General features: G+C 56.1%; 1 long non-coding RNA gene across 1 annotated transcript; it reads right to left on the bottom strand.

Annotated features, from left to right (window-relative positions):
* Positions 1-639: 639 nt before the first annotated feature.
* LOC135288268 (uncharacterized) lies at positions 640-4,561 on the bottom strand. Its single transcript, XR_010351470.1, has 3 exons — positions 3,885-4,561; positions 3,298-3,319; positions 640-3,223 (listed from the first exon to the last, which is right to left on the bottom strand). It is a non-coding gene; the product is annotated as an uncharacterized LOC135288268 (long non-coding RNA).
* Positions 4,562-12,730: the final 8,169 nt, after the last annotated feature.

A 12,730-nucleotide genomic window follows, 5' to 3' on the forward strand; every position in this document is an offset into this window, starting at 1 on the left:
CACCCCCCGGGTTCCCCTGCCTTGCCTGGAGATCCCCATTACTGCCCAGGTTCCCCATCCTTTCCTGGGTACCTCACCAGATCCCCCAGCCCTATGTAGGTACCCCCATATTCCCTGTAATCTTTTTCCACGTCCCCCCATTATTGCTGGGGTCACACTCCATGTCCCCCTATTCTTCACTGGGGTCCTTTCATCTGTCCCTGGTTCAACCACAGCCCTCTCTGATCCCTCCCCCCCCCCCCCCCCAGTCCACCATTCCCTCCCTGGCTCAGTGGGTCCCTGCTGTTCCTGGTCCTGCTAGTAGGTGTCATCGGGGGCTGGCACCGGTGGCGCCACGGGGTGGGTGACAATGGGTGGGGATGCGGGTTCCAGGGATTGGGGTGAAGCCCCCCCCAGAGTACGGGGGCCATAGGGTGGCACCAACAGCTCCTGACTTGGGTGAAGCTGAGCCCCCAGAGACCTTGGCTGGGGGTCCTGGGGGATTTGGGGATGTCCTGCACAATTGTACAGAGATATTGGGGGTTCTGTCAGGGGATTTTGGGGGCTCTGGGGCCTAGGGGTATGGCCACGAGTGGGGGCTCCCATGTGGGGCTGCCCAGAGCTTCCAGTTCCAGTGCTCCCAGTACCCCCATGGGTTCCCCATTCTCTACCTCAGTGCCAGGGGGCACAGCACCCTTGTCCCTCTTACTGGACCCAAAATTTTCGATTAAACTGGGAGGAATGACTTTTGTTTGTTCAGCTCTGCCCTGTTTGGCTCAGGAAGGAGGAGGGTCCCAGTCAGGTTGTTGAATCAATCCTTCTTAAAAATTCTCAAGATTCAGAATTCAAAGGGTCACAAAAGGAACGATTTCCAGGGAAGGCCCCCACAAAGGAACAAACCCCAGAAGCTGCCCCCAGCACATTTCCTTCACCAGGAAGGATCTGGCAGGCCCCAGACCTTCTTTGCTCTGATGGCCAAAGTGGCCTTCAGGAGGCTCTGGATTCTCTGATCCCCTGTCCCAAACACCTCCTCTGCCGTGTTCCCCATATAATGTTGTCACAAAGGCCCTGTGGGTTTTCCAGAGCCTCCCCCTTTCCAGGGCAGTCGGGATCAGGCCATGGCACAGGGTGGGGCTCAGTTTCCAGTTGGTTCCAGGAGCTCTGGACACCCCTCCAGGTCAAGGCAAGCTGTGTCCTGCCCTCTGCTGCCACAGGAATGGGGACAAAGGCTTTGGCAATGTCCATGGGGGCACCACTTGCTTGTCTCGCACTCCAGCTTGTCCTGGAGTTCCGGCATGTCCTGCACAGCATCTCTCAGTGGCACTGGCACTTGGTTCTGGTCCCTATGGTCCCTGTCAGTGTCCACTCTCCACTGGACTCACGCTCTGGCCATGTTGGGCTTTTGATGGGGGCATTCCCTGGAAATCATTTCTTTTCTGACCCTTGGGATTCTGAATCTGGTTGCTGTTGTTGTTGGTTTTGTTCTCTTGTTGGTGTTTGCAGGAAATTGTTCTTCTCTCAGCCCTTTGAGATCTTCACCTTCTGTGCCTCCACTGGGAGGGGGAGGGGCAGCGGCCCCTGGTTTTTAGTGGCAGCTCAGAATTGGAGAATCCCATTCCTAAAGCCTGTTACAGCTGAACAAAGAAACCAAATTTCTGCCAGTTTAACCCAAAAGCTGCATCTTGGGCCAATACCAGGGGTCCTGTGCCTTCCTGGTATTGGGAGGGGCAATGGGGAGCCACTGGGAGCATAGGGGTATGTCTTGGGATGATTTTATGATGATGCACTATTCCTGATCACCTGCTTTATGCCCAGCAATGGCTGCTGGAGGTTTAAAGTGGGTCTGGGAGAGGGGTGGGAGCCTGGGAGCTCCTGCACTGGCTTTGATCAAAGCCTCCCTCTGGAGAGTGCTGGGTGCAGGGTGGTGTGGATCAGACATTATCTTGTGGCTTAGCTAGCTTGGTTTATTGTTAGCAAGAAGTTTTTAATTTTTTCCTTCCCCTGGCCTGCAGAGGCTGCAGTATCAATCCTTTGGTGGCTTCTGTTTTATTTTTCTCTTGAACTGTTGGGCTTAGTTTTGGTCTGGAATCAAACAATTGCCTAGACCATCAGCCGAGAGCCTGCAGGGGCTGCCCCAGCCAGCCCAAGAGCTCAGGAAAAGATGAACCATCAAGAGAAAGGACACCAAAATCCACTAGCTTCATCTGCTGTGAGGAGAAGACCAATGCTAGAAGTTCAACAGGTTCCCACCTGTTTTGCCCAAGCTGCTGCACAAACTCTTGTTTCTCCCTTCCCTGAGACAAAAGCCAGCCCCATTTTGTCCCATCTTTACCACACAGCCAGCCCATTTATTTCTTGCCCTGGGATTTTGGGTTTTTTTGTGCTGCTGGGGGCATGTGTAAAGTTGTGATAGTTCAATATCTAGCATTTATTCAATTCTTTTCCTGTGCTGTGTGGGCACTTTGTTTGTAAATAAAGAGGGTTTATTTTCACTTTCACTCACTGGCATTCATTTTACTCATTGGCAAAAGGGACTACTGAAGCCCTTCTCTTTAGAGGAAACACTCATTTCACAGCATTTTCTCCTAAATTTTTCTGTAAACCAAGATAGGGCACTGGGAGGAGGAATGGGCAGCCCCTGGGATCATAGGGGTACTGAGGGGCGGAATGGGGAGCCCCTGGATTCTCTGGGAGCAATAGAGAAGTAGTGGGAAGAGGAGTAAGGAGCCCCTGGAGATATTGGGAGCACTGGGAGGGGGAGTGGGGAGCACCTGGGGGTACTGGGAAGGGGACAGGGGAAGCCCTCGAGGTACTTGGGGTAGGGAATGGGGAGCACTTGGTGCTTGTGCAAACCCCCCCAGAAGTTGTGACTATGTCCCAGACAGGATGGGAAACCACAGGAGCTGTGGAGGAGGAAATCCCAGTGCCCCCAGTGCCTCCAGTGCCCTCAGTGCCCCCTTTGCCTTAGTACTGTGGCACATTCTCATAGATGTCACTGTTGTCCCGTGGTTGCTCATGGGGTCACAGCAGTCTGGGGTAGGTCACCAGGGGGTGCTGGAGGGGGGAGATGTGGAGGGGCCCTGCAAGAGACACCATTTGGAGGATGAGGGTGGGGTGACACCTGTGGGTGATGTGTCCCTCTATACTCACTCCAATTCTGTCCCCTATACTCACTCCCTGCCCTCTTGGTGATCACATCTTTGGTATCCAGCAACTCCCTCTCCTCCACAGCAACTGGGAGGCCCTGTGGGGGAAAGGGGTGTTGGGAGGAGTCTGTAGAGGGAGAAAAAAGGGTCCTGGCTGGAGTGTCTCACTTACCTCTCCTGGGGCTTCCTGGCAGCTGCAAAGGAAAAGGTGGAGAAGGTGACAATGGAGTCCCCAGAGCCCTTGAACCCCTGAGGGTCCTCAGGACCTCCAAATGACCCTGGAACTCCTGAACCCACACCAGACCCTTGACTGTCCCCAGCACTCCTGAGCACCCTGAAGCCCCACAGAAGCCCTGAATCATCCCTGCACCACCAACCCCCCTTTTATCGCTGAATCGCCAGAAACTCGAGCTTCCCCAGACAGGGAGGGGCACCCCATAAACTGTCCCAGGATTCCCAAAGCTCCCTCAACATCTCTGCAGGACCATCCAATACCTCCTGAGCCCAACCAGGAGCTCCCAGTACCATCATAATATTCCTCAAGGGCCCCCTGGAATGATACAGGAACACCTGAAGACCCTCTGCTATCCTGAGCCAAAGTCACTTGTTGCTGTCCCACTGTCTGCCCCCAATCTGGGGACCTCCCTTTGACCAGAGGATCCCCATCCATATCCATTGTCACCCACCCAGGTGGTGACATTGGTGCCAGCCCCCGATGTCGCCTACGAGCAGGACCAGGAACAAGAGAGACCCACTGACCATGTGGCCACTGCTGGAGACAGAGGGGGACACACTGGGGTCACCCAGAAGCCCAGGGGTGCTGCAGCCCCCAAGGGACTCCATGTGACCCCCCCTATGTTCCTTTGACCCTATGGTGTCACAGCCAGGACCAGCTCTGGGCTGAGTGCCCGGAACATGAGGTGCCCATCCAGCTGGTGATTGTGACCTGATGTGGAGTGGGGGATGTGACAGCTGGGATTAGGGACGCATGGCTTGGATGTCCTGGGTGGGGATCCCTGTGATAGTAAAAGATTTTAAAATCATAGAATATTCAGGGAGTTAGAAAGAAAGTTAGGCTTAGTAGGCCCTGGGAACATATTGAAAATAGGCCCTGGGAAACATTAGGCCTTGTGTTTGCCAGACCATGTGAAATTGCACCTGCGTAACCAGTGTATGATAAATGATATAATTGTTAGATGTGATGATTGTTTAGATGTAATTATTGTTTAATCATAAGAAGAATAATGAGAAACTATGTTCAAGGGTTTGAGGGGGATCATGAGAAACCTATGCTTGGATGAAATCAACGTATACAATAGAACAATGTAAGTTTAATAATTAATATGTAAGTTATATAACGATAGAATATAAAAAGATGTTCATCCCAAACCCATGGTGGAGTCAGATTTAGGTCTGTAGCCCTGACATCCAGAGCTCTTCAATAAAAGCACTTGCATATAATCATTCCGTGATTATGTGTTCCTGAACGCTAAGACCTGGACCCAGACAGTCCCAGCCACCCTGGTCTGTGACACCCAGGGGTGGGGGCTGTGACCTGGGCTGGGTTGGGATGGTTTGGGGGGGATGAGGTGGAATGGGAATCTGTGGAATTGGGGGTGCGGTGGGTGGGATCACTCTCAGCCCAAGGGTCTTGCTTGCCTAGGGCAGTGACATTCACTGTGGGGCTCTTGGCCATGCTGTCCCCATGAATGACCCAGCTCTGGTACTGGCTGCTGTCTTCATCCCTAATGTGGTGCCTCTCCAGATGGGGTTTGGTGCCCAGTGGTGCCCCCGAGCCCTCCTGGTGCCAGGAGAAGGACAGGGGACCAGTCCCCGTGGCCACCGTGGAGCTCAACACCAGGTGGTCCCCCCTGTGTCACCTGTTCCCTGGGGAGCTGCACCAACAGGGACACCCCCGAGGGCAGGACCCCTGCAGGGGAACACAAGAGGGAGTGGGGACATGGGAGGAGTGGGAGACACCAGGGAGCAATGAAGGACTCAGGGAGGAGCAGAGAGGGTTGGGGGGATTCCTGTGAGGAAGAAGGGGGCCCAGAGATGGGGGGAAGGCTCAGAAAGGGGTGGAGGGGACCCCAGAGAAGGACAGAAGTTTCAGCATGGGAACACATGGAGAGGGTTCACGGGAACAACAGGGAAGGTTCTGGGGACCCAGACATGAATGGTGGGACCTATGGAAAATGGAGGGACCTCAGAGAGGGAGAGGTGCACCTAGGGAGACATTGTGGGACCTGGTGAGGGATGTGGAGTCCAAGGAAGGCGATGGGAAGAGCTAGGGAGAGAACTGGGAAGGCAGGGTGGTGCGCAGAGGGTTGAGCAAGGATGGGGGAACTGGGAGGGATGTGGAGGCTCCTTGTGCCCATCCCCACACTCACAGCACACCGTGACGTGGAGCTCGGCACTGCTTTTCCCCATGGTACCCGCCCTGGAGTGCACCTGACTGCTGTAATTCCCTGAGTGGGAGACCCCCACGGCAGGCACCAACAGCTGCCAGGACCCCCGTGAAGCGATACATGGAATAAATAGACTCCTCAAACTGATGTAGTTATGAAGTGGGTATGTATGTCAGCGTGCCAGACAACCGAGATATGTCTCGTGAAAGCTTGTGCCCCGAGCCTCTGTCTGACCCACATCTATATTATCAAAGGTGTTCCATATGCAATACATTACACAACCTTTCCATGCATATTCAACCCCTGGCCCTGCCTGTCCTCACCTCCCATGCTAAATAGGTCCACACCCTCTTGGGCATGCATTCTTTGCTGTGGTGGTGGCACAGGGGTCTTTGGGTGGTTTCTGAGGCTGAAGATTGTGGTCTTCCTCGCAATTGAACTTTGTTGTAGTGCATTTTTTGTTTTATTAGTATGCTCGCTGTTTGATTTGTAATTTTGTAATTCCTTTATGCTGTCTTTTTGTCTCTGCCCTTTCCCAGAACTTTCTGTACTCCTCCCTTCATTAAATGCCAGTCTCTCTCCAAATCTGCCTTCTTTCAAGAAACTTCCCTGTCAGTTTTGTATTTCTCCAAACTTTATTAGTTCACTGGGGCTGTTCTCCTCCCTTGAAATTCTTTATTGGTTTATACATTGTATTCCCCGCCTTGATTTTTACTCCCAATTCTCCTGATTTGTTAAAGATTGTATCCTCCCCTTGGGACCTTCCCCCATATATAAGTTACTGTCTGCCCCCAGTTTGGGGTCCTGGGACGCTGAAGAGGGGAAATTTTACCATAGAATAAAGTTACCCGGGACCCATGGTGCTGCTCTTTTGTTTATGCTGCACCGTCACTGGTAGCTGGGATTCAATGGAGCTCAAAGAGGGGATTTGTTGCCTGCCCTGTCAACATCTAGCCGGGATGAGCAGCAAACTTTTGAACTTTTCTCCTTTGCACGTGCACTTTTGGTCCGTTGGTACTTATCTGAGTATGTCTGTCAGTCTTGATAAGCTTGGAGACAGAGGAGCCCCTTTATCTGGGTTCTTTGCATCCCTTGGTCTCCTCTGGTGCTGTTCTTTATGCAAGAAGCTCCAGAAGTTTGCATTTTCCTATGCCCTTTGTATCATGGCAGAGGTTTCTTATGTAAAAGATTAAAATTCAACACATAACTCTACAAGCTAAAATTTAAATGCTTAATTCATTTTGCTAACTCAAGTGAACTCCAAAAAGTCTGTTTCACCTGCGGGTCCCCCACCACCTGCCCGTCCTGGTAGAACACGTGCAGGAGGGGGGCTTGGGGCCGCAGGGGGCTGTGGGTTCTGAGGCAGCTGAGGGGCTTGAGGGGACCCTCCAGCACTGGCACCGTGAAGAGCTCTGGGAAGGAGATGGGGGGTGGACGGCACATGGCCTTGAGTCCACTGTGAAGGGGCTGTGGGGGTGCTGAGGTGTGAGATCCTCTCCATGCACTGTCACTGTCACCGGTGATGATTGTGCCCACCATTCTGGCCAGGAGCCTCCCTGGACATTGCAATGATGGCGGCTGCTGTGCTGACCTGCAGGGGCGGCAGGAAGAGCTCGGTCCTATGGAGGTGCCTCCCCAGGTCCTTCCCATTGTGGTAGAAGTGCATTTCAAGGTCTGATTCCTTCTGCCTGACCCGGCAGCACAATGTCACCGTGTCCCCCTCCAGCAGCGGCTGTGCTGGCGCCTGCAGCATTGGGGTGTCTGTGGGACAGGAGGGTCCAGATGGTAGTAGAAGGAACCAGGGGTCCCCCATTGCAATAGGGTTCTTTTATCACACTGGGGTGGACTGGTGTGTACAGGGGATGCTCCAGTGATGCTCTGGGATGTTCCTGTGTGCAGTGGATGGGCTCTGGTCACACGAGGGGTGTGAGCCATGAAGCTGAGCTCACCCAGAGCTCTTGGCATTCACAGAGGTGCCAGGGTGGGGGCACAAAGAGCTCTCACCATTTACAACGTGCACAGAGAGGCTGAGCCAGGTACCAGGTCTGTCACACGTGTAGGTGCCACTCTTGCTAATGAGCCAGGGCTTGTGTCCTTCTGGCCACCAGCGCTGCCTGTCCTTGTACCAGGTGGTGGCACCAGGTGGCCCCAAGCCCTGGCAGGTCAGTGTCACCCAGTCTCACAGCACCACCAGCATCCAGGAGGGTTCCACGAGGAGCTGGGTGGTCTGGGCACCTGCGGGTGACAGGGGACACCAGGCTGCCAGGGCCAGCGCGGGGCTGGGGACAGCAGGATGGGGACATGGCATCCCCCGAGGACTCACCACTGAGGCCGAGGGTCTGGGCTGGACGGGAGAAGGAACAGCGCTGGGTGAGGGTGGACCTGCAGGAACAGCGACACATGGGATGCAGGGTATGGAGGTTGTCCCCAGATTGTCCCCTTTGGGACACTCATTCTCATGAGAAAGTGCTCAGGAATGGTCCCCAACAGGTCGAAGGCCAGGGGACATGTCTGTGTCATAGCTGGTCACAGCCACATCTGTTGGGAATGGGTTCCCTGGGCATGGGGGCCAGTGTGGCTACCCCAGGTGGAGGCAGGATGTGGTGACACCACAGACACCTGATGCTGGCACATGTCATCACCACCAGCCTCATGGCACCTGTCCCCATGGCCACGTCCCCATGGACCTGTGCCCATGATCCCATTCCGATGGTAGCGGTCCCCATGGCCCATCTGAATGGCACGGGTCGGTCTGTCCCTGTCCGCAGAGGTGACCCAGCTCCAAGGTGCCTGACACTATATCCTTTTCCCCATATCCCATTCCTAACATCCCTTTCCCTCCATTCCTCTCCCTGCATCCCATTCCCACATCCCAGCTGCCACATTCCTGTCTCCTCTTCTGGTCCTCACAGCTAAACTACAACCCTGGTCACCTGGGATCCATGCCCATGCACTGGTTCTGCTGGCATTGAGGACCGCAGCCCCCTTGTGCCCCCTCCCCACTTGTCTCTCCCTCACCAGGGTCCATCCCTGTGGTGTCAGGTCCATGCCCAAGGTACTCACCCCACAGGAGCAGTGCCACCTTCTCAGCCATCCTGGTGTCCCCGGCCATCCAGGCTGGCTGTCAGTTGCTGCCTGGGCCACCTGTCCCCTGGGTGGTGGCTCTTTGGCCAAAGGGGAAGGAAGCGAGGTCACATCTCATCCCCATGTGTTGGTGGCACGTTGTGGGGGCAGGGTGGGGACAGGGTGTTGCCAGGATTGGGGCAATCAGGAAATGTGGGGAGTGAAGGATGGGTGTACCAGGGAAAGGGGTAACCCAGGAATGGGGTCCTGGGTGGGTTGTCCCAAGGGAATGAGGGTTCAGAGTATGGGGGATCCTGAGGAGGGGGCCCAGGGGATCGGGGTGTCTGGGAATGGGGTCCCTATGGGTGGGGAGGCCCAGGAATGGGGTTCCCAGGGACTTTGTTTCGTGGGATGCAGGTCCCAGGGATGGGGGTGCCAGTTGGGCTGGGGCCTGTGGGAGTTGGGGTCCTGGGGTAATGGGGGCCCATGGGATGGGATGAAGGGAAGGTGGATCTTGGGCCATGGAGATCCTGAGGAATGGCAGTGCCAGGATGGGGTTCCCAGGGAGGGGGACCCTAAAGAATTGGGGTCCCATGGTTGTGTTCCCAGTGGAATGGGGATTGCCAGGGATGGGCAGTGGCTGGGTGCGCACGGAGTTCACAGCACCTTCACTGGGTGCCTCAGATTTGGGGGACACACAGGGTCCAGCGCAAGCTCCTGAAGTGGCTGTGGTTGGGGGGGGTGGGCACCACAGGAGGCTCTCAGAATGTTCCAGATCTCTGCTGTGGGGGATGCAGGTGCCCAGCTGTGCCCCCCTAGTGCTTTCACTTAATCTTTCCTGCAGCAGAAGGAAAAGGCCCTTTGTGCTTAGGGTCAGAGGGGGGGAGGCGGGGGGGAGGGGGTGGTTGTGGTGGTTCTGTTCGGGGGGGGGGCACATCCAGGGAGTTCCTTTCTTGTTGGAGTCGCTGTTCTGGGGATGACATGTTCTGGGGGGACCCTGTCCCAGGGTGACACATTCCAGCAGGGTGTGTCACTGTCCCAGGGTGGGACATCCTGTGAACCCTTTTCCTGGGGTGGGGCCTTGCCCACCCCCACTCTCCCTAGTGGGACATAGTGACCTCTGGGGTGTTGCAACTTGGGACATGCCCTGTCCCATCTCCAACCACCCTTGCCACCCTCACCTAGTTTGGGAGCCCGCAAGTCCCCTTTTAGATTTTTAGGTGCAACCCACCCCTCCATCCCACAGCCCTCCAAGACTCTTCCATGTGTGAGAAGCCCCGAAGTTGATGATAGTGGGAGGAAACATGGAGTGGGTGTTAGCTGGGGAGAGCACAGACCCCCTGAGAGCACCCCCCCGAATGTGCCTCGCTCTGTCCGCAACCCCAAGGACCATCCATCCCACTGCCCCCCAGTACTGGGATGGAAAACTGCAGTTTTTCTCCCTGGAAAAGTGGCTGACTTGGCCCCAAAATACCTGCTACAGGACTGAGACACTGGGGGGGGTGGTGTGTGGCTGGAGGTATTTGGGGCTGCCCCATCCCTCTCCTGCTCCCCATAATTCTGCCCATGGGGTTTCTGTCCTGGGGCTTGGGATGATTTGGGTTTATTGGGTTTTGGGAGAAATCCTGTTCCAGACTTCTCCATTCTTGCTCATCCAGTACAGGATCTGACCCAGCAAGAGCAGCTTGGGAATGGAGCCCAGGGCAGGAAAGAGCTCCCAAACTCCTCTTCCTTGAAGCCAGTGGCCATCCAAGGGTGAGCCCTGCTATGGCCCAGCCCCACTGCACAGGGATTGCCATTGCCCAGGCCTGCTCTGGCCAGCCCCAGGTGGCAGCCAAGTCCTGAGGGTCCCCCCTGCCCTCTTGGCTTTGATTCTGGCAGCTTTAGAGCTGCTGCAGACGTGAAAATTCTGTGGGGGAAAAAGGCGTGTGGTTTGCTCAGCTCTGCAAGAAGCACAAAACACAAAGGGAGCCCAAGCAATGGCTCTGCGTGGGTCTTTGGTGGTTTTCAAAGCAGGGCTGGCTGGAAACCACTGCTGCATTGGCAGCTGTGTGGGAACCAGTCCGGAAATACAGCAATTGATCATTTGTTCCTCTTGGTAAGGGACTGAGAGAGCCCCAGACCTACTGCAAATGCCACAGCAATCTGCTGAACAACCTGACCTGCACCCTCTTGGAACAAAACCTGCAGCTTTCTGGAACCCCATGGAAAGAATGTTTGGGTTCTGGCTCAGCTGCCAGAGAAGAGGGAAAAGTCTGGGATTATTGATCAGTGTCTCTGCCCTGTGGCCATGACGGGGCTGTGGGGAATGACCCTGTCTGGATTCCAGGTGTCCCGAAAGTTGCTCCATCCCTGCCCTCCTCACCTGCACAGGGCATGGGGAGTAGACAGGGCTCTGCCCCTGCCCTGCCCTGCCCATTCCAGGGTACCTCTCCACTTCCCAGAGCTGTGGAGGCCTTGCCCTGGCAATGCTCAGTCCCGACACAGCCCGACAGTGGCTTCAGACACGCTGCCACAGTCCGTTCGGACACCCAGTGACCGTCCCAGTGCTCGCAGTGCAATGGCAGCTGGGCCCCTTCCCGGTGCTCTGGGACCACCATTGCGGTCCCTCCTTTCCACAGACCCACTGCAGGGTCTCTGCTCCCCCACTGCCACAGCGTCTCCCCTCCGCCGTTTTGCTCCCTCCACGCTCGGGGCTCCCCAGTGGGGTCCTGGTCCCTCCATCCCAGCCCCTCCCACCACTGCCCCCATGCCCCTCTGGCAGCGCCCCGCGCCAACCCGTGGCACCAGCAGCAGCAGAGGCTGCCGAGCTCCTGCAGGATGAGACATTCCTCAGGCAGCACCGGTGAGCGGGACCCGGCTGCCTCACGCCATCCTTGCCCACAGCACTCAGGCTCCAGCCGCCCCGGACTGCTCCTTCGGGATGTGCCGATCGCTCCCGAAGTGCTGCCTTTTATTGGGAATGAGCCCAGGAGCACCCGAATCATCTCCAAGGCCTGGGCTGGGACCTCCTGTGAGGCTGTGCCCGAGACCTGAAAGGTTTGGGAGGTCGATGGGTGTCACTGCTGTGTCCCAAAATCTGGGGGGGATCAGGAATGGCAAGAGGTGCCCCACCATGGCCTGGCCCCATGGGCTTTACCTGAGCAGCCTGTGGAATTCCACGTCCTCCTGCTCTACCTGCATGGCCCAGTACTGTTCCCATGGGCCATCTGCTCCAGCTGCTCCCACCTCAACCTCAGGATCCCAAAATCCCCAGGAGAGGGAGCGGAGCTGTGTGTTTGTGCACAGGGATGTGTTAGGAGCACAACTGAACTTTAGCAACTCCATTCCAAATCAAAACACCTCCTTAAGGGTCTGCAGCTCCCAGAGCAGAACAGGGACATTGGCCCAGCCACCTCCAATTTTGCACCATTTTACCCTCCCAAGGCAGTGCTCACAGCCTGGGCTGTTCCTGTGCTCCAGCTACAGCTGCAGAGCCCTCGGGGCTGTGGCTCTGCTCTCCTCCTCCTCCCCCTGCGGCTGCTGTGTCAGGAGCAGCAGTGGCCCAAGAAGAGCAGGAACTCCAAAGGTGCTCTGGAGCCCTGGCAGAATCAGCAGGGAGCTGCAGGTTTCCTCAACATCTCAGGGCAATTCAAGATTCCCAGAGCTGCTGTGCCAGGGCTGAAGGAGGAAAATGGAGTGAAAGGCTGAGGGTTTGAAGGAATTTTGGCATAAAGCCACCAGAGGTGCTGCTGTGGACCTGAGGCGTGCCTGGAGTCAGGTGCTGCCTTCCTTCCATTCAAGATCATGGAGAGTGGTCGAGGGCATTGCCCAGGACGTGTGCCTGGCCCCGAGACAGTGCTACACTGCCACTGGGCACTGGGATCCAACCTGCTGCCTTGGCAGTTTCTGCCCGCTGCCAGTGGTAGAGCAGGGACTGATTGGTGCCGGTGAGTTTGCAAAAGGAGCGATTTCCCCTCCTGGCTCCCGCCCAAGGCCGCCATGGCCCCTGAGGGGGTCGAGCTCGACCGGGGCGCCCCCTGCTGGCCGGGAGTGCTCTCTGCAGCGCTCTCTGCTGGCCATGGTCTGAACTGCACCAAACATTAAAAATCAGACTTTTCCCCCTGAGTGAGTGGGGAAGTTCTGGTTTTGTGT

This window comes from Passer domesticus, chromosome 32 (genome assembly GCF_036417665.1).
Source record: "Passer domesticus isolate bPasDom1 chromosome 32, bPasDom1.hap1, whole genome shotgun sequence".
NCBI classification, from domain to species: Eukaryota; Metazoa; Chordata; class Aves; order Passeriformes; family Passeridae; genus Passer; species Passer domesticus.